We start from the raw sequence: 18,884 nt of genomic DNA on the forward strand, positions 1-18,884 counted from the left end.
TGAAGGGCTCTCAATGCTAAGCAGAGAAGTTTGAATTTTGTTCCAAATGCAGTGGGGAATTAATGAAATTTCTTGAGCAAAGGAATGGCACAGCCTGATCCATGCTTCAGGAATAACACTTTGGCAGTTGGGTGGAGGATGGATTACTGGGGGGGGGGTGCAATAGCAATGGTCCAGGTGAGAGGTGATGAGGATCCGGGCTAAGGTGATTGTGCAGTGAGCAGATAGAAAGGAACAGTCGTGGGTTGTGAAGGTAAGAGTCGGCCACTGATTAGTATAGGAGGTATGGAGTGATGAGAAGAAGGAGGCGTTGAGGATGACTTTGAGGAACCCCAGTGGTGATTGAGAAGATGATGGTGCCTTCAAAAGAAACAGTCAAGTTTGGAAAGGGAACAGTGAGGGTTGCAGAGATCATGAGCTCGGTTTGGATGTGTTGAACTTTAGTTGGAAATGTTCAAAAGGCAGTTAGCAATGGGAAGCTAGGACTTAGATCTGTAGATTTAGGAGTCATCTGCATAGAGATAATCAATGAATGCATGGGAAGTTGTGTGTGTGTGTGTGTGTGTGTGTGTGTGTGTGTGTGGTGAGAGAGAGAGAGACAGACACGGGGGGGGGGGGGGAGGGAGAGAGGGGGGGAGAGAGAGAGAGAGAGAGGAGAGAGAGAGCAGACCCTTGAGGGACACCCACAGTTAGAAGGCCGGACATGATTGATTGATGAACTTGGAAAGAAGACCAAGAAGGCTTAGTGTAAAAAGCTTTTTCCTGGACTTTGGTTGAGTAGGGGAGGAAGAGATATAAGGACAATAGCTGGAGGGGGTGGGAGGGTCAAGCGAACGTGCTAGGGAAAAGGTTTCAGTTTCCCTGCATGGGCGCTTCACCCAGAACACATCCCAGGTCAGGGAGAAAGGCTTTAGTGCTGGTGGCCCCCAGGGCGCAGCAGCTCAAGGGTCCCCTTCTAGAACACTGAAGGCAAAGGGAGAAGACTGGGGGAGTGCTGGGAGGTGGCTTGTCCTCCTAGCCTTCACAAGTCCCCAGTTAAGGAAGTTTCCCAAGCTGCCTGTCTCCGTCTGGCAATCTGGGCCGGTCGCTGCTTTCTGCTCCACGGTCCTCCTGACCCACACGTAGTGGTCTTGGTCACAGCCGCTCCCGGTTCACGGGACAGAAGACAGACAGGGCTGTCAAGGACAATAGAAAAGGAAACGGGGACCCTGAGTGTATGCACCCAAATTCCATCACTCACTCATCTGTTTCCCCAAAGGCAGAGGTGAACGGCCATTGCCGAAATAATCAGAACCCGGGCAAAATGCTTGGCGAACCTGAGAGCGCTATCAAGCGTGAACGATGAGTATTATTTCATGGCCAAGGAAACAAGCCCAGAGAGAGGAAGTGTCAAGCCCGAGGACACACAGCAAATTGGTAGTGGTTTCCCGATGGTCCGCTACTTCCCGAGGGGAGGGGCTCGGGGCTCGGAAGGTTAGGGACAGGAATGATGTGGGGTGAGAGAGGGGGCAGGAACGGGAGACCTCGTGGCACTGGGGCTAGAGGAGTGCCCGGGGTCTGGGTCACAAGGAAAGCCCCCCGCCCCCGCAGCCAGCCCTGGGGGGCGGGGAAGGGCGGGGGCCCCGCTGGCTACGCCCCGGGTCGAGGAAGGAGGCGGTGCTCTGGGGTCCGGAGCAGCCGGGGCGGTGCAGCCCGTCCCGTCCGGCCGTCGGGGCCCTCCCCCCTGCCATCCAGCTCCACGTCCTGCTAGCGCCAGGTCCCGGCTCGGGCTCGGGCTCTGGAGCAGAGCGGGGCGGGGCGGGGCGGGGCGGAGCAGCGCCCGGAGAGCCGCTGCAGCACATGGACCAGCCTCGGGGCCGGGGGCCGGGGGCCGGGGCCGGGCCCGGGCCGCCCCTGCGCCTCCCCAAACCCAGTACGTGGACCCTGTGGCGCGCCAAAGGGCCGCCGAGGAACCCGGCGCGCTGGAAACCAGGTGAGCGGCGCCCGCCCCTCTCGCCCGGCGGGCGGGCGGGGCGAGCCGGCTAGGCAGGGAGGGCGGTTGGCCTCTGGCCGCTCGGGGCTGGGCTCGCCCGCCCGCCGGGCGGCTGTCCCGCTCCTCTCCGCTCGGCTCCGCGCTGCCCCGCGCTGCGCTCTGCGCTCCGCGCTGCCCCGCCGGCTGGCGCTGCCCGCCTCCCGCCCCCTGCGCCCCCCACCTCATCTCCTTCGGCCGCCGCCCCACCTTTCCCCTCTCCTTTGCATCACCTCCTTTACTCCTATCCGCCTTTGTCCCTCTCCCAGCCCCAGCTCCCCATCTCCCCGTCCTCGGCCGCCCCTCTCACCTTCCCCGCTACACTCCGCCCCCCTTTCTCTCGGGCTTCTTCTGGCTTTCTGTACCCCCTTTCTTTATCTCCCTCTCCCCTCTCTATTTCTGTTTCCCTGTTCCTCTCTATCCTCTCTCCCTGTCCATTCTGTCTCCCTCCGTCCCCATCCCTCTGTCCCCCATCTCTCTCTCCCTTCTGTCTCCCTCTCCTTGTCCCCTTTCTCTGTCTGTCTCTCCCTGCCTCTCACTCCGTCCTGTCTCTGTCTGCGCCTCTGTCCTCTACCACCCCAACATCTCCCAACCCCTGGCTCCCTGTGTCTTTCCTCACCCAAATGTCTTTATATCAGGGCATCTCTAAGAGTACCCCCAGCCTTTCAAATTCCTATGCCCTCTCCTCTCCAGGAACACTGCCCCCCACCCCCCATCCCAGCCCCTCTCAGATAGAGGAAATAGGAAATAGGGTTGGGATTCTTGCCCTATGACTCCCAGACAGAGGAGCCTAGGGGGAGGGGAAATTGGGGGTGGGGTGGGGGGAAGAGGAAATCTAGAGGCATCTGGGCATGCTCATTCTGCGTCCCGGGAGGGTTATTGCCTCTAAACTCCTAAAGCACTTAATGTCTCTACCATTCATTTGGCACTTACCAACAAAATAGCTTATCTTTTTATGTGTGTATTTCTGGTTTCCCTGCTAACGGACTGCAAGCTCCTTGAGGGTAGGATTAGGCCTGATACTTCTCGGTATCTCTTCCCCATCCCCCCCCCACCCCCAAGTTCCTTGCATATTTGGTAGCCAATCAGTAAATGTTTACTGATTGGGATTGATTGATGTATTCGAGCTAGCTCTGAAAGTAGCTGTGAGCGTAATCCAAAAGGGAATGTGGTGGCAAGCAGTCCATTTCGGGGTCCGACCTGGGGTCCAATTTTACCTCCAATACTGTGCAGCCTTGGACAAGGAAGTCCTTTACCCCCTTTGTGCCTCAGTTTCCTCCTCTGTCCAACGAGGGTGGAGGACTGATGACTCAAAGGCCCTTCCAGCTGGAATATTCTATATTCTAAGGTCATTTCTAGCTTGCCATTCTGTGATTCCATGGATTCCCATATGGACCTTGCCTTGGCCTCCTTGGAGTCTTCTAGAAAGGAAGTCCAAGTGTCAGACTTCCGGACTGTATGGTGCTTAGTGTGGGGAAAATTGCCACGTGCCTTACTATCTCTCCTATGCCCCTGCTTGTCCAATGCTGGCCAAGCCTGGTGTGGAGGGATGACCCCCCCCCCCCCCGCGACCGAATGTGCCCAGCCTGGCCTGATTTAGAAATTGCCAAATCCCAGGAGACCTGGAATGGCAGGACAGGGGTTTAGGCTGCTGGCAGCTGGATGTTAAGAGCAAAGCTGCATCCTCTTCTGCCCTCTTGGGCCGCTGTGTACTCCATATACGACTGAGTAGAGAGGCATGAGGTCAGGCCAGACTGTGGGAGGATGGAAGGGTGCTCACTCACCTCCCCCCCACCCTCACCCCTTCCCCATAGTACTTCTGGCCTGGGTGATACGTACCTGTCAAGGCACGAAAATGCCAGCTAGGAGAAACAGTCACTCCAAAAGGACAGACAGGTATGGAGTTCCTGCAAGGTAAAGTCCTAGGAGAATCATAGATTTAGAGTTGGGCATGACCTCCAAGGCCCTCTAGTGCCAACCCGCTTCATTTTGCAGAGGAGGAAACTGAGGCCTGGATAGGTAAAGTGCCTTGCTCAGGGTCACACATAGAGCATAGATCTAGAACTTGGAGGGAACACCTCCTATTCCCGTAAGCAGTTTTACAGGTGAGGAAACTGAGGCAACAAAGATAGGTAGGGACCTGCCCAAGGTCATGTAGTTTAATGCTCTCCGCTCTACCATAGGGCATCCTGTTATTGAAAAATCAATTGAAACAATATACATTCCATGCTATTTTGAGAGGGGCTGGAGTTGTGATTTCTTAGGTGAAAGGAACTCGTGGAGAGGATAATGCATATCACCACCTACTTTTCGTTTTAGATAGCTGCCTGAGGCAGTGGGAGGTTAAATTAAACCCAGAGTCATACAGCCTAGATGTGGCCAAGGTGGGACTCGAGTCCTAAGCCAGCTCTCTGCCCACTCTGCTGCTTTATAAACTGCTATTCTGACCTCAAAGCTGTTATTATTATTGTTGGAAATTGATCTCTAATTAGGTATCTTTGCCCCAAGGCTGCTCCGCCTCCTGCCTTCCCTATCTATGTTAATGGCCCCACTGTCTTCCTAGTCTAGGAGATTGGAATCCAGAGTCACCTTTGGCTCCTCCTTTCCCCTCCCCCCCACCCCAGCCTGTTCCCAGGTATCCTAGATTCTAGCCCCTCCTCTCTGTTCCGGCTACTTCCACCCTATTACCCGGGCTCCTCACCTCCCCCTTGGGGGATTGTAATAGTCTCCTAATAGCCTTAATTCACCACTCCCAGACTCTCTTCCCTCCCCACTCCATCTTGGACTGGTTACCTGGATTAACCTGCCCAAAGTCACCCTATTATGTGGGTAAACCATTAAAACAGTTTACCTGCAGGATAAAATTGAAATTCCTTAGTTTGGCATTCAAGGCCTGTCCACCATCTGGCCCCAATTTTCCTTTGCATCCTTATCTCTTCCCCCATGAAATTACCGCCCTCCAACCACATATATGTTGCTCGCCTCCCCTCCCCCACTTTTCGGCTTTTGCTCATACCACTTCCTATATCTGAAGTGATCTCCACCCTCCCACCCCACTCATCTTTCAAGACCCAGCTCAAAATTCCTTCTCTTCCCCAAATGCATCTCAGATCCTTCCCCCTTGGAAACGAATTCACATAAGACTTGGCGTCTCTTTTTATGCATTTATCACGATGCAGTTATATTCTAGTCATTTGTGGGCTGGGTCCTAAGGTCTAGGTATGAGGCCTTACTTTGCCATTTGCTGTTTGACCTTGGTCAAGTTCCCTTTCTGTGAGGGGTGAGGGGGTGGAAGGATACTATCAAAGGCGTCTGAGCTCTGATGTTCTTAGATTTAGTGTTCTAAAGTCCTTCCCACCTCTGACATTCTGTGTTCTGAGGCCCCTCCCAGCTCTGACATTCCCTGTTCTAAGGGTCCTCCCAGCTCTGACATTCCCTGTTCTAAGCCCCCTCCCAGCTCTGACAATTCCCTGTTCTAAGGGTCCTCCCAGCTCTGACATTCCCTGTTCTAAGGTCCCTCCCAGCTCTGACATTCCCTGTTCTAAGACCACTGCCAGATCTGAATTCTCTGTTCTAAGGACTCTTCTGGATCTCAGCATTCTGTGCTCTAAGGTCCCTCCCAGCGCTGACATTCTATTACTGCCACCTATTCCTCATGAAAGTGGTCTTTTCAGACTCTCCTTCCTATCTGTGAGTGCTGGTCCTCAGTCAGTCAGTAGAAGAGCATCAGTGGGTCCCCTGAATGGCTTGTGTGAGCCACGTGTATTCCCATCTGTCTGTGGCATAATTGCCCAGATAGCCTCGTCTCGGGGGGAATGCCCCAGTGCAGTGGCCCCTCACCAACCACAGGCATAAGGCTGAGCCCTGGGCAGAGTTCTCCAGATTTCTCTCTCCTCAGAGAGGAGAGATTCTGTGCAGGTTCAGAGGCTTTCATCAAGGGCTAAGCAGTGGGTTCCAGCTTCTCCTGCTCCTTCTCACTCAGCTGCTCTGCTTCTCCTTTGCTGGTAGGGTGGCACCCTTCTTGTCTCATTCCGATTGTTAGAGCTGGGAGGGACTTTATTACATGGAATGTGAACATTAATCCATCATTCAACCAGTCAGTCCACAAGGGTTTATTAAGCACCTATTATTTGCCAGGCACTGTACAGAGAGCTGGGAGGGACCTTGAAGCATAGAATATCAGAGCCAGAGGTGGCGCAGTGGATAGAGCACCGGGCCCTGAAGTCAGGAGGACCTGAGTTCAAATGCGACCTCAGACCAAACACTTGACACTTACTAGCTGTGTGACCCTGGGCAAGTCACTTAACCCCAACTGCCTAAAAAAAAAAATATCAGAGCCAGAGGTTGACCCTAAGACATAGATTGTCAGCTGGAAGGAACCTTAGACCATAGAGAGTGAGAGTTGGTAGAGAACTCGGAACATAGAAAGTCAAAGCACCAGAAGGCAGAACAAACAGTAATAACTCCCTCTTCATGCACATTTATGTCAAGCTTTGCGATTTCTGAAGGGTTTCATGAATATTGTCTCTCTTGGTCTTTAATCCTGTGAGGTAGGGAGTATTATCATTTCCCAATATCAAATATTATCCTTCCCATTTTACATGCATGAATGCACATGAATGGGTGGTCTCAGGAGTGGGCACATGCACAGGCATGCACACACACGTGCACACATGCACACACACATGCACAATGGTAGCACCATGTGGAATTTATTAAGCATCCTCCTCAGCAGTGGACAGAACACTGCATTTGACTTCAAATATCTGTCATCTCTGTGACCTTGAGTAAGTCCCTTCCCCTTCCTGGGCCTCAGTTTCCTCCTCTGAAAAATGAGGAGGTTGGGCTTGATGGTGGCAGAGGTCTCTAGATCTCTGACTTTCTGCTCTCTCTCTCTCTCTTTTTTTTTTTTGCCTAGGCAATGTGTTTAAGTGACTTGCCCAGGGTCACACAGCTAGTAAGTGTCAAGTGTCTGAGGCTGGATTTGAACTCAGGTCCTTCTGACTCCAGGGCTGGTGCTCTAGCCCCTGTGACTTTCTGATCTTAATGACCCTGACGTGGCTATCCTCCTGCCTTTTGCAAACATTATCCCAAAAGAGACCACAGTCCCCGACAGGGGCATTGCAGACATGATTATGCCCATTTTACAGATGAGGAAAGTGAGGCTCATCAAGGTTGTCCGGCATCACATCTTGAGTAAATGGCAGAGACAAGGCTGAAACCTCGGTCTCTTGTGGAATTCTATGATGCTCTCCACACCATGCAGCCTGTCTAGAGTTTAGACTCTTAAGCTGGAAGAGACTCCAGAGGTCATCTAGTCCACGCCCCTCATTTGACAGAGGAGGAAACTGAGGCCCGGGAGGGGAAGGATGCTAAGCATCAGAGGCAGAATTTGAATTCAGGCTCCCCAGAGCCAGTCCTCTTTCCACTGTTCCACACTGCCTCTTAGAGTTTAAAAGGAGGTGACCAGGACCTGAAATCCTCCTCCCCTCCCCAGTATCCCAAGTGTACTCTCCACCCTCACACTTTAGCATCACACAATAGTAAACGTGCATGGAAACCCAGTGGCCATGTAGCCCAGCCCTCTCAGCTGAGAGAAGAGGGAACTGAGGCTCAGAGAGGGGAGGGACACATGCAAGGTTGCACAGCTCATCAGTAGCTCAAGCCCGGGTCTCCTGATTGTAGGACTGGGGATCTGGCAACACCACCATGCTCATAGATAGGTGGCCCAAGGTCCTAGAATGTGGCCATATGTGGCCTTGAGACTGCAGGTTCCCTGCCCCTGGTCTGGCTCAACCCAGAGCCTCAAAGGGCTTCATGTTCAGAATCATCAGCATAGCAGTAATGGTTCCCACTTAAGTTGAAATCCCATTTAATACTCACCACAACCCTGGGGTCGCTAGGTGGCACTGCAGTGGATAGAGGCCTGGAGTCAGGAAGACTTCTCTTCCTGAGTTCAAATCCAGCCTTAGGTAAGTCCTAGCTGTGTGACCCTGGGCAAGTCACTTCACTCTGTTTGCCTCAGTTTCCTTATCTGTAAAGTGAGCTGGAGAAGGAAATGGCAAACCAAGCCAGTACCTTTGCCAAGAAAACCCCAAATGGGGTCAGAGGGAGTTGGACACAACTGAAACAAATGAACAACAAAACAATCCTGAGATGTTGGGTTCTCCCTGGGTAACGGATGGGGAAACTGAGGCTAAGAGAGGCTTGCCCAAGATCCTACCACACAACTAGTGGAGCAGGGCCCCAGGCATTCTGGCTTCAAATCAATTGCTTTTCCCATTACTTCAGGGTGTAAGGATGGCTGTCCTAACCACCCCTATCCCACTGCTCAAATTCCCCAATAAAAATAGGGCTGGGAGAGATCATTTAATCAAGCCCCTCTCGGAGTACAGATGGGGAGCCTGAGACCCCAAAAATGGTCACTGGATCATAGATTTTGAGCTCGAAGAGACTTGAGTCCAGCCCCCTTATTTTACATATGAGTCAACTGAGGCACAGAGAGGTTTTTACATCTCGTGCAGGGGCACACAACTAATATGTGTCTGAGGCAGGATTTGAAGTCAGGTCTTTCTGACTCCTAGCTCTAGGTCCTAGCCAACATGCCAGGCTGCTTCCCAGGAGGAAGTGTCTAGACCAAGGGCACATAGCTAATAAGCAGCAGTGCCAGGATTCCAAATAATGACCCCTGCCTCCAAATCCAGTGTTCTTTCCACAGTCTCTCTCTATGCACGTCTCTGGGGAAGTGGGAGGGAATCTAGGGCCTAAGGCTCGGAAAAGGAAGAGCCAGGTGGAAGGGAAGGGTTGAAGGCAGAAAGAAGGGGAGAATGAATCAGCTTTTCCAGCTGTTCCTTTTTCCCGCCTCATCCCTGGCCAGCCCCCAGAGGGGTCCACACTGTCTCGGTTTCAGGGTGTCAGCTTACGCAGAGCCCTTGTGGATGCCAACTCCAGTGCTGGCATTGGGAAAGGGAGCATGGGGGTGGGGTAGAAGAGCCCCACAGTTGTTGCTGCTATTTCTCAAGGTGGGGGGTGGGGTGTGGGAGGGGAGGCAGGGAGTGAGCCACATTCCATTTCAGTCTAGGGGACTGAAGGCCAGACTGGAGGTGAAGACACCTGAGACTGAAGGCCTGGTACATTCACTGGCTCAAAATACAAATCTAGCATTCCTGCTGTGTACAGAGGTCTGTGCTAGGCACTGGGGGACTGAAAACAGTGATAACATAGTATTCCTGTCCTCATGGAGTTTATGGTCTAGTAGGGAGATAAAATACAAGCACAGATGATCTAGTAGTGCAGGGCCCCTTGTGTTGCGTCCACAGATGGATTTCAGGGGGTCTGTGAACTTGGATAGGAAAAAAATAACATTGTTGTTTTCATTCACCTCTAACTGAAATTTAGCATTTCCTTCGATTACTTAAAAATGTGATTTTGAGAAGGAGTCTATAGGCTTCACCAGACACTGCCAGAGGGAAGGGTCCAGGGTCCCGAAATGGCTTAGAACCCTTGGTATAGTGATTGGAATACTGGCTCTGGAGTTAGAAGACCTGAGTTGAAATTCCTCTTCCGATACTTGCTCTCTCGGTAATCTTGGGGAAGTTCCTTCACGTCCCCAGGCCTCAGTTTCCTCTTCTGCAAAATCATGGTGTTGGACTAGATGGTCTCAGAGGACCTTTCCAGCTCTGTATCTACCAGATAGCTATCTATCATAAGCAATTATGTGATAAGAGTTACATCCAAGCTGCTATGTGAGGTCAGAGGGGAAAGGTCATGACCAACTAGGGATGTGAATCAGGGGAAGTTTCCTGGAGGAGAGGGCATTGGAATTAGATATTAAAGGATAGGGAGGGAATCAAAAAGAGGAGAGAGGGTATCAGGCTTAGGGAACAGCTTGAACAGGGGCATGGAGGTGGGAGAGAAGAGCATGTTCAGGGACAGAGAGGAACACAATTTGGCTGAAGCATAGAATATGTTGAGACAAAGTTGGAAAGGTAAGGTGGTTCCGGGTTGTGGAGAGGCTTGAATGCCAGGCAAACAAGTTTGAACTTTATTCAGGAGGTCATAGGGAGCCATTGAAGATTTTTGAGCGGAGGAGGAGTAACATAACAGCATCTGAGCATCACAGAGATTATCCTAGCAGCAGTCTGAAGGATGGGTTGGAAGGGAGAGAAAATGCAAGTCACTTTCTATGAATTAATAGGATTAAGAACAGGAAAGTAATTGAGAGATCTGAATCCAGTCTCATTTAACAAGATGAGCAAACAAAGGTTCAGAGGGGTTAGGTGATTTGTCCAAAGCAGCACAGCTAGTAACTATCAAGAATCCAGGTCTTCTGAATCCACATCTAGTGTTCTTTCCACCTAAAAACAGCAACAGCAAGCCTTGAGTAAGCTCCTACTGTGTGCCAGGCCTTGTGCTAGATGCTGGGGGTGCCGTGGAGCAAAATGAAACAGTTCCTGCCCTCAAGGAGTTTATATTCTGTTTAGAGGGAAAGAGCATGACTTCAAATAGATACAAAGTAAATAGAAAGTAATTTCCTGGAGAAAGGAAACTGACAAGGAGAATGCAAAAGGCCCCTTCTAGGAGGTGACAGATTTGAGCTGAGCCTTGAAAGAAACGAGGGATTCTTAGAGGTGGAGGTGAGGAGGGAGTGCATTCCAGGCATGGGGGACAGCCTGTGCCAGCCACAGCGGCAGAAGATGGAATATCACGAACAGGGAACAGCAAGCAAGCCAGTTTGGCTGGAATGTAGAATGTGTGAGAGGCAGTAATGTGAAATACGTCTGGAAAGGTAGCTTGGAGCCAGACTAGGAAGGGCTTTCAATCCCAAGCAGAGCAGTTTGTATTAGATCCTAGAGGCAGTACGGAGGCACTGAGGCTCCTTGAGTGGGGGAGGGGCAGGGGGAGCCTCGAGCTTTAAGAAGCTGGCTTTGGGAGCCCTGTGGAGGAGGGGAGAGACCTTTTAAGAGGCTATAGCCATAATCCAGATGAGGGAGGGTGGTAGCCTGGGAGAGGAGAGGAGACAGTAGGAGAGATGCCAGGGAGGGGAAATCTACAAGACTTAGCAGCTAATTGGATAGAAGGGGTGAGAGTGAAAGGTCAAAGGTGATACTGAGGTTGTGAACTTGGGTGACTGGTGCCCTTGACAGATGTGGGGAGTGTACAAGGAGGAGGTGGGTGTGGGGGAGAGATCACAAGTTGTTTTTTAGAGGTGATGAGTTGGAGATGCCTAAAGAACATCCAGGTAGAAATGTCCATCTGGTAGTGGATGATTTGAAATGTGAGCTCAGGAGGGACATGAAGGCTGTATATGTAGATCTGGAAATCATCAGCTTAGAGATGGTAGTTGATTCCTTGGGAGCTGATGAGATCACCAAGTGATCTCCTTATGTAGAGAGATAAGAAAAGAGGGCCCAGGAGACACCCGCAGTTGGGGCAAGACATGAAATGATGAGTCAGTCACTCAGTAAATATTTATGTGCTGTGTGCCAGACACGGTGCTATGCTCTGGTGATAGAAATAAAGGCAAGAGACAGTCTCCGGCCTTAAGGAGGTCACAGTCTAACAGGGGAGACAACATGCAAACAGCTATGTATATTTAAGATACATACTGTCCAAGTTGGAAATAATCACCAGAGGAAAGGCACTACTAGCATTGAGGGGGATCCATGGGGAAAGGCTTCCTGTAAAAGATGGGATTTAGCTGGAACTTGAGGGAAGCCAGGAGGAGAAGAGGGAGAGAGTTCCAGGCATGAAGGACAGTCAGTGAAAATGCTTAGACTTAGGAGATAGAGTGTCTTGTGTGAGGAAGAGCAAAGAGGTCAGTGTCACTGGGTCTCAGAATACTTGGGGGTTGGGATGGAGGTCTATAGGAAGACTGGAAAGGTAAATTTTGTATTTGATCCTGGAGGTGGTTGAGAGCCATTGGAATTGATTGAATAGGAAGGAGGATGACATGGCCAGACTTATACTTTAGGAAGATCATTTTGACAGCTGAGTAGGGGATGGACTGGAGTGGGGAGAGCCTTATAGCAGGCAGCCCCACCAGCAGCTATTGCAGTAATCCAGGGGTGAGGCGATGAGTCCCTGCACCAGGGTGATGGCCATGTCAGAAGAGAGAAGGGGGCATAATGTTGCAAAGGTGAAATCGACAGGGCTTAGCATCATCCAGCCAAAGGGTGGAAGGATTGGAAGTTGCAATGGGGAGACAATTAGGAGAGAAGGGGGAAAGGAAGGAAGTAAGCATTTATTAAGCACCTACTATGTGCCAGGCACAGTGCCAAGCACTTTACAGATATTATTTCATTTGATCTTCCTAACAACTGAGAGGTGGGTGCTATTATTTTTTCCATTTTACTGTTGGGGAAATTGGGTGACCCAGAGTCACACAACTAGCAATTTCCAAGACTGGGATTTGAACTCATCTTCCTGATTCCCTGACCATCACTCTATCTGCTATATTACTCAGCTGCCACCTAGGAAGCAATAAAGCAGAGAGAAAGATGGGAAGATTGGAGGTTGTGGGCAGATAGAGGAATTTCAGAGTTCTGCACCATAAAGCAAGGTGGCTGGGGTGGAGTGTGGAGGTCAGTGGAGACCAGGGTACTTGAGGGGCCATTAAATGCAGTCTTTAAGGATTTAGGGCTCAGTGGGGAAAGGAGGACTGGGAGGTCAGTACTAAACCTGTTGAGAAAAAAGAGAGAGTGAGTTGGGGGCTGGTAGTGAATAGCTCCCTAGGACCTGGATAGGGGGGATGAAGAGGGATGGGGTGAACCTTAAAAAGAGGGAGATTACTGAGTGATGGTTACAGAGGGAGGGGCTGGAAGGCAAAAATCACAGAGACTCCTCCGGGTACAGTGTGTTAGGGGGCGGGAGAGTAGAGAGTGGCCAGGGATGCAGTGTCTTCTGGGAGGTGCATAGAATGCTGGGTTTGGAGTCAGGAAGACCTGAGTTCAAAACTAGCCACAGTCACTTACTAGTTGTTTGTCACTTAACCTCTGTTTGCCTCAGTTTCCTCAGCTGTAAAATGAGGGTAATTATAGTACCTACTTCCCACGGTTGTTGTGAGTCAAATGAAATAGGAATTGGGAGGTGCTTAGCACAGTGAACATAGTAAGTACTATATAAATGTTAGCTTATTATTATTGTTATGATTAGCTTAGTGCTTGGCACATAGTAGGTGCTATATAAAAATGTTACACTGTTATTATTATGGTTAGCCCAGTGCTGGACACATAGTAGGTGCTATGTAAATGTTACACTATGATTATCATTATTATGATTAGCCCAGTGCTTGGCACATAGTAGGTGCTATATAAATGATAGCTATTATTATTGTTGTTACTCATGAAATGGGGGTCTACTTCTGAAGGGGATCTAATAGTAGCATGGAGTTCCAGGGGGCACACCAGAAATAAGGGGAACAGCAGGATGGAGCCATGGGCAGGGTCGGGTTGACATAGATGGGTATGAAGGAGTAGAGTATTGTAGCAGGGAAAGTGAGTTTTTGCTTAGGCTGTCTGGGACGCTGAATCCCTGGGATTCTGGGAGAAGGAAGAGGAAGAGCAAGAGGAGAGAGTGTGCTAGCCAGAGGACAGTAGCTAATCACCCCCTTCCCAGGGACCAAGGCAGCTGGGCCCCAGGCCTCACTCAGAGTTGATCAGATTATCATTCCCTGAGTAAAAGGTGGGAGGCCGAGTGGGGGATGGGGTGAGTCCTTGTCGGGTCAGGATCTCTCAGGCCTGGCCTGGCCAGGTGGCCTAGTGGTGAGGGGCAGGGACCTGTGTCTGGGCACCAGATGGTTTTAGAGGCAGGGTTGACTGCCTTAGCCTGTAATCATCAGCCAGGACGGAGCTCCCTGGATGGGAGAGTGGGGTGCAGGGGGGGTGGGAGGCAGGTCTATTGCCCTGGTTTGGACCTGGCAAAGGGGCAGTGGCAGGAAGCCAGATAAGAGACACGTAGATTTGAATCCTGCCACTTCTACAGCTAGTTGTGTGACCTCCAGAATTGCCGTTTCCTCCCTTGTCAAATGGGAGCAATAATAATGATAATAGTAATAATAAATGTATATCACCAGACTGCAAAGGTTAGGATTAAATGAGATAAATCAGATGTAAAGTGTTTTGCAAACCCTATCGTACTCTCTAAAAGGTCAGTTATTATTAATAATGCCCCTCCCCCCAACATTTATTGAGTGCCTACTGTGTGCAGGCTCCTCTACCAGGCACTTTTGTCCTGATTTCATCAAACTTATAGAAGGGTCAACCAAGAACAGAGGCAAGGTGTGTCAATTCTTAGAACAGGGTTACAGACACAGGGCTGTGGAAATTCACAAAACGGGGAGATCACTCCCAGCTGAGAGAAGTGAGGAAGACTTCTTGGAGAATTTCATCCGGCTGAGATGGGAGGGGGAAGAAGAGAGGGGATTCTAGGCATTGGGGAGGATCCAGGCGGTGGCCCGGGGTGGGGGGCAGTTGAGTGATGAATTTGGGGGATGGGAAATGGAGAAGCGTTCAGTTAGGCTGAAGCATACATTTCCTTGGATGGGAGTAGTATGAGATCAGGCTGGGAAGGTAGGTTGAGCCAGATTGTGGAGGCCTTGAATGCCAGGAAAAGAAGCTTGCTTTATCCTGTAGGCAGCAGAGAAGCCTTGATGGTTTTTGGGGACATGGAGGGACCTAACATAAACAGTGTTTAGGCAGGCCCAGGGGTAGGTGCAAGTAGGGAAGTGGGGTGTGTATATGTGTGTGTGGGGGGGTATCTATGTAAGTCGGGATGCCTTTTCATATTCCTTTAAAAAAAATAAATGTACACATTTTTTAATACCAGAAAATTCCACTTTCCATGGCCTACAGATATTTATTTTGGGATGTTAAAATTGCATATGTTCCAGTGAAGACTGGTGAGCAGTAACCCACAAGGCCTACAATTTCCAAACCTTGCCTGGGGTACCCAATTGCAGGGCAGTGATATCATCAGATCTGCATATGAAGAAGATTATTATCTGGCTTGGGAAGGATGGCTAGGGGAGGCCGGTGGTAATGAGGGGTCTGTATTAGCATTGGAGGGGGGGATGGCACGGGAAGAGAAGATGGGAGTTGAGATCACAGGATCCAAGGTCTGGAGCCAGAAGGGACCTCAGAAACCATCTAGTCCAGACCGTCACAGAGGAGGAAACTGAGGCCCAGGAAAGGAAAGGGACTTACTCAAGGTCACTCAGTTAGTTCAGGTCAGAGGCAGGATTTGAAGCCGGTATTTTTGACTCCAAGGTCAGTGCATTCTCCATTACTCCACCTCTGGACTCCCCAGATTCTGCAATGGGCTGGATGGGGGAGGGGTGGGGTAAGGGGAAGATAGAGGAATCTAAAATGACTTAGAATTTGAGCCTGGTGGCTGGGTATCTGTTATGTACAAGGCATTGAGGTTGGCACCAAAGAATCACAGACAGATGTGAAAGGCATTCTCCAGACAGCAGACACAGATGTCAGGAGAGACCTGGGTTCTAATTCTGCTTCTGATGCTTATTAGCTCCCTGAGAATTAGTGCCTTAGTTTCCTCATCTGTTAAATGAGAAAGTTGGGTTTCAATGGCCTCTAAGGTGCCTCCTAATTCTAATTCTGTGATCTTATGATTCACAGATAAGGTCTTTGCATGAGGCAGCTAACTCCAGCAGCCGGGGGAAGGATGTATGGGGAAACCAATTTGAGAGACTTACTACGGGGACTATCTTGCTTTGCATAGTAAACACTAAATCTTCATTCATTCATTCATTCACCCATTCATTCATTCATTCACCTCCAGTATGGGGTGACTAATTAGCGCCAGGTTTCCAGATGGGATTGCCCCTCCCCCGGCCCAACAGGTGGAGGGTCTTTCTCAAACTTTCAGATCCCCAGGGAAGGATGGGACCAACTTGGCCAACATCACCTGGCTCCCCCTTTGTGGCCAAGTTCTTTCCAGTCTCCTGCCTGCTGAGTCAGTCAGTTTCCCTAAACCGGCTGCCAACCCTAATCTGTGCCCCAAGCGTTTGGCTAGCAGGGCCCTCCAAGACTGCTGCGGTTGGGTCACTTTGTCCAAAGGTTCTGTTTGGTTGGAAGCAGGCTGGGGTGTTGTCAGCAGATGATGATGGTCCCTGAAGAGCCCCCCCCAGTAACAATCACTCTCACCGGGAGACTCAGTAGGGCGATCTCATCCCGGGTTTTAAAGCAATCAAGGGGCATGTTTGGAGATGGCTTTATTAATGAATGAAAGAAAGGCCACTGTAAGACCGAGAGCTGGCCCCAGAGCCAGGGAAGCATTGATTGGTTCAGGTCCCAGCTCTGCCCCATCCTTAGCTGTGTAACGGTGGGCAAGTCCCCCTAACCTCTCAGTGCCCTAGCCACTTTCCTAGACTATCAGTTGAAGAGAAGGAAGCTATCCACCTTCTCGCTAGAGCGAGCTTCCTCATCCAGGAAGTCGGGGATATCAGTGATATCACTATTCTAGTCTCCTATCCCTAATTACCACTAATTAAGGCACTAATTGAGGCACTAGCACCTCAACCTTTTTAAAAAAAAATCATCTAGTGTTTATTTCGGATATGCTAAAATGTGTACAATTCCGAGCCTCCGCTCCCCCCAGCGCCACCCCCTTTCATTCTTGCCGTCTGGTTCATCGTAGGGGCTTAATAAATGCTTAATGATCGATTAATATTGTTTCTCTGAGTAGAATATATGCTGCTCGAGGGCAGCGACGGGATTCGTTTTGTCTTCGTATTCTTAGAGTTTAGCGCATTCTTTAGAAGTGTGGTTTTGGAGGGGGAGAAGGGGGGCAGAATCAGATTTGTGGTTTCATTGGCATAGGGAACTCCCGGGAGGGAAACGCCCTATACCAAAGCAAACTGGCATCAGCCCTACAATTTAGAGGGCTGCTGGGGGCACCGGGAGATTCAGTAGCCAGTGACTTGCCCAGGCTCCTACAGTCAGGCTGGGAACCCTGGTCTTACTAGCTCCCAGGACGGCTCGTTAGCCTCTGCTACGCCTCTCACCCAGGAGGCATTTTAGCAGATGCGTGTTGATTGCCCGATCAGTGGGCGTCCCGGTCGGTCCCACCCCAGTTCAGCCTGCCAGACGGAGACCTCGGTGGCACAGTATATGCCTGGCCTCCTGGGCAGTCCCCTCGGGCCATCTCTCTAAGCTTTCTCCCTCTCTCCCTCGGCCGCCCTCTCCAGTCCCCTCCCCTCCCCTCTTTTCCTTGCCGTGTGACACGAGGGATCCGCAGCTGCCCGGCCATTGGTGGAGGCCGGAGGCAGGAGCCCCCCCCTCCTCACTTTGAAACCCCTTCCAGGGAGGCGGGCCGCGGCCGAGCTCAGCTCTCATTGGCCAGTGCATCCAGGGGTGGGCGGAGCCCGCGGAGCTCTCCCCGCTGTTCCCCCCCCCGCCGCCCCCAGCCGAGCCCCCGGGCTGCGCGCGGAGTGGGGGGCTCTCTGGAGCGCGCCGGCCGACGGACGCGAGCCCCGTGGTGGCCTTGGCCGTGGCTCGGCTCGCCCCCACCCTCGCGGGGCTCCCCTGGGGCCTCCTCCGACGCCTCCGCTCGCGGAGTAGCAGCAGCGTGCGCTCCCCCGACCCAGCCTCGGGCAGAACCCCGACGCTGCCTCCAGGTAAGCCAGCGCTGCCCCGGGGCCGGACGCGACCCGGGCCAGGGGGCGCCTTCCAGCCGCCGCGCGTTTGCCGCGCGCGCCTGCAGCCCTCGGGAGCGCTTTCCAAGAGAGCCTGGGACTGAGCGCTCCGGAGCTCCCGACTCGGCTCGGGGCCGGCAGAAGGCGGTCTCCCTGGACCGGGTCAGTTCGAGGATCCCAGTTGGATCACGAGCCGTGTGACCTTGGACTAGGCATTACCCTCCCTGGGCCTCAGTTTCCTCATCTGTCAAATGAAGGGACCACTCAGATCCCTTGTAAGGCGGGCTTCCTGGAAGAGGTGCCTGCATAAATGACCCAAAAAATGCGGGTGCATTTCTTAAAGCCTCCTGGCCCGAGATCTGCCATCGTCTTCCAGCCGCCCCGGAGCTTAGGGTTGGGGCAGGGGAAAGACACTGGAGCAGGGCGGAGGTGGGAGTGAGGTTAGTCCGCTCGCTCAGCATGGAGTGAGTTCACTGGGCCTCTACCAGGTCTACGAGTGACATCCCCGCTCCCCACCCCCTTCCCCCAGCAGAGGCAAGTTAGGTGGGGGATAGGGGGGAGGAATCTAGACTGGAGTCCATCTTCATTCTCTACCCACCCCCATCCTGTCTGCCCCTCCCCCAAACCCCCTGCTTTAAAGGTATCTGGTTAAGGACTCAGTGTATGGCTAGCCAGGACAGAAATGTTTTCTTCCTCTCCCCTTCTGAGAAGCATCTGGGAATTTCTTAGTATGAATAATAATAATAATAACGGAAATTGAAAGCATAGGTCCAACTTTGTCACTCCCCTGCTCAGGAAGTTCCCGTGGCTCCCTCTCGCCTTCAAAATCAAATACAAACACCTCTGTTTGGCTTTTAAAAAGCCCCTCACAATCTGGCCCCAGCCTCCCCTTTCCGGGCTTACTTAATACCCAGTTTTCTTCTTCGGGATTCTACATTCCACCCAAACCGGCCTCCTTGCTGTTCCCTGGACATAAGATTTCATCTCCTGTCCCCCATGCCTTTGCATACACTGGCCCCAGTGCCCGGAATGCACTTCCTCCTCACCTCTGCTCTCCCAACCTCTGGCTTCCTTCAAAGGTCGGCTGAAAAGCTGCCTCTCATCCAAACGCCTGTCCTGATTCTCACCTCCGGAAATACTTTGTATCTGTTTTGCCCCCCCCCCCCCCCCCCCCCCCCCCCCCCCCCACTCTCCCCCCCCCCCCCCCCCTCCCCCCCCCCCCCC

The 18,884-nt window shown here is 51.7% G+C and overlaps 1 protein-coding gene across 3 annotated transcripts in view; it reads left to right on the forward strand.

Moving 5' to 3' along the window:
- Nucleotides 1–1,896: 1,896 nt before the first annotated feature.
- Nucleotides 1,897–18,884, forward strand: part of STARD8 (StAR related lipid transfer domain containing 8) — a 77,993-nt gene continuing 61,005 nt past the window's right edge. For 2 of the 3 annotated variants that reach the window (XM_027839156.1, XM_027839160.1), the window contains exon 1: nt 17,583–17,642. The gene's annotated coding sequence lies outside the window, so the exon portion shown is untranslated. Of the gene's footprint in view, nt 1,973–17,582; nt 17,643–18,884 lie in introns of those variants that run through there. The other variant, XM_027839143.1, reaches the window with a different exon arrangement.

The sequence above is a fragment of the Vombatus ursinus genome, unplaced genomic scaffold, assembly GCF_900497805.2.
Source record: "Vombatus ursinus unplaced genomic scaffold, bare-nosed wombat genome assembly UNPS02004677.1, whole genome shotgun sequence".
Classification (NCBI taxonomy): domain Eukaryota; kingdom Metazoa; phylum Chordata; class Mammalia; order Diprotodontia; family Vombatidae; genus Vombatus; species Vombatus ursinus.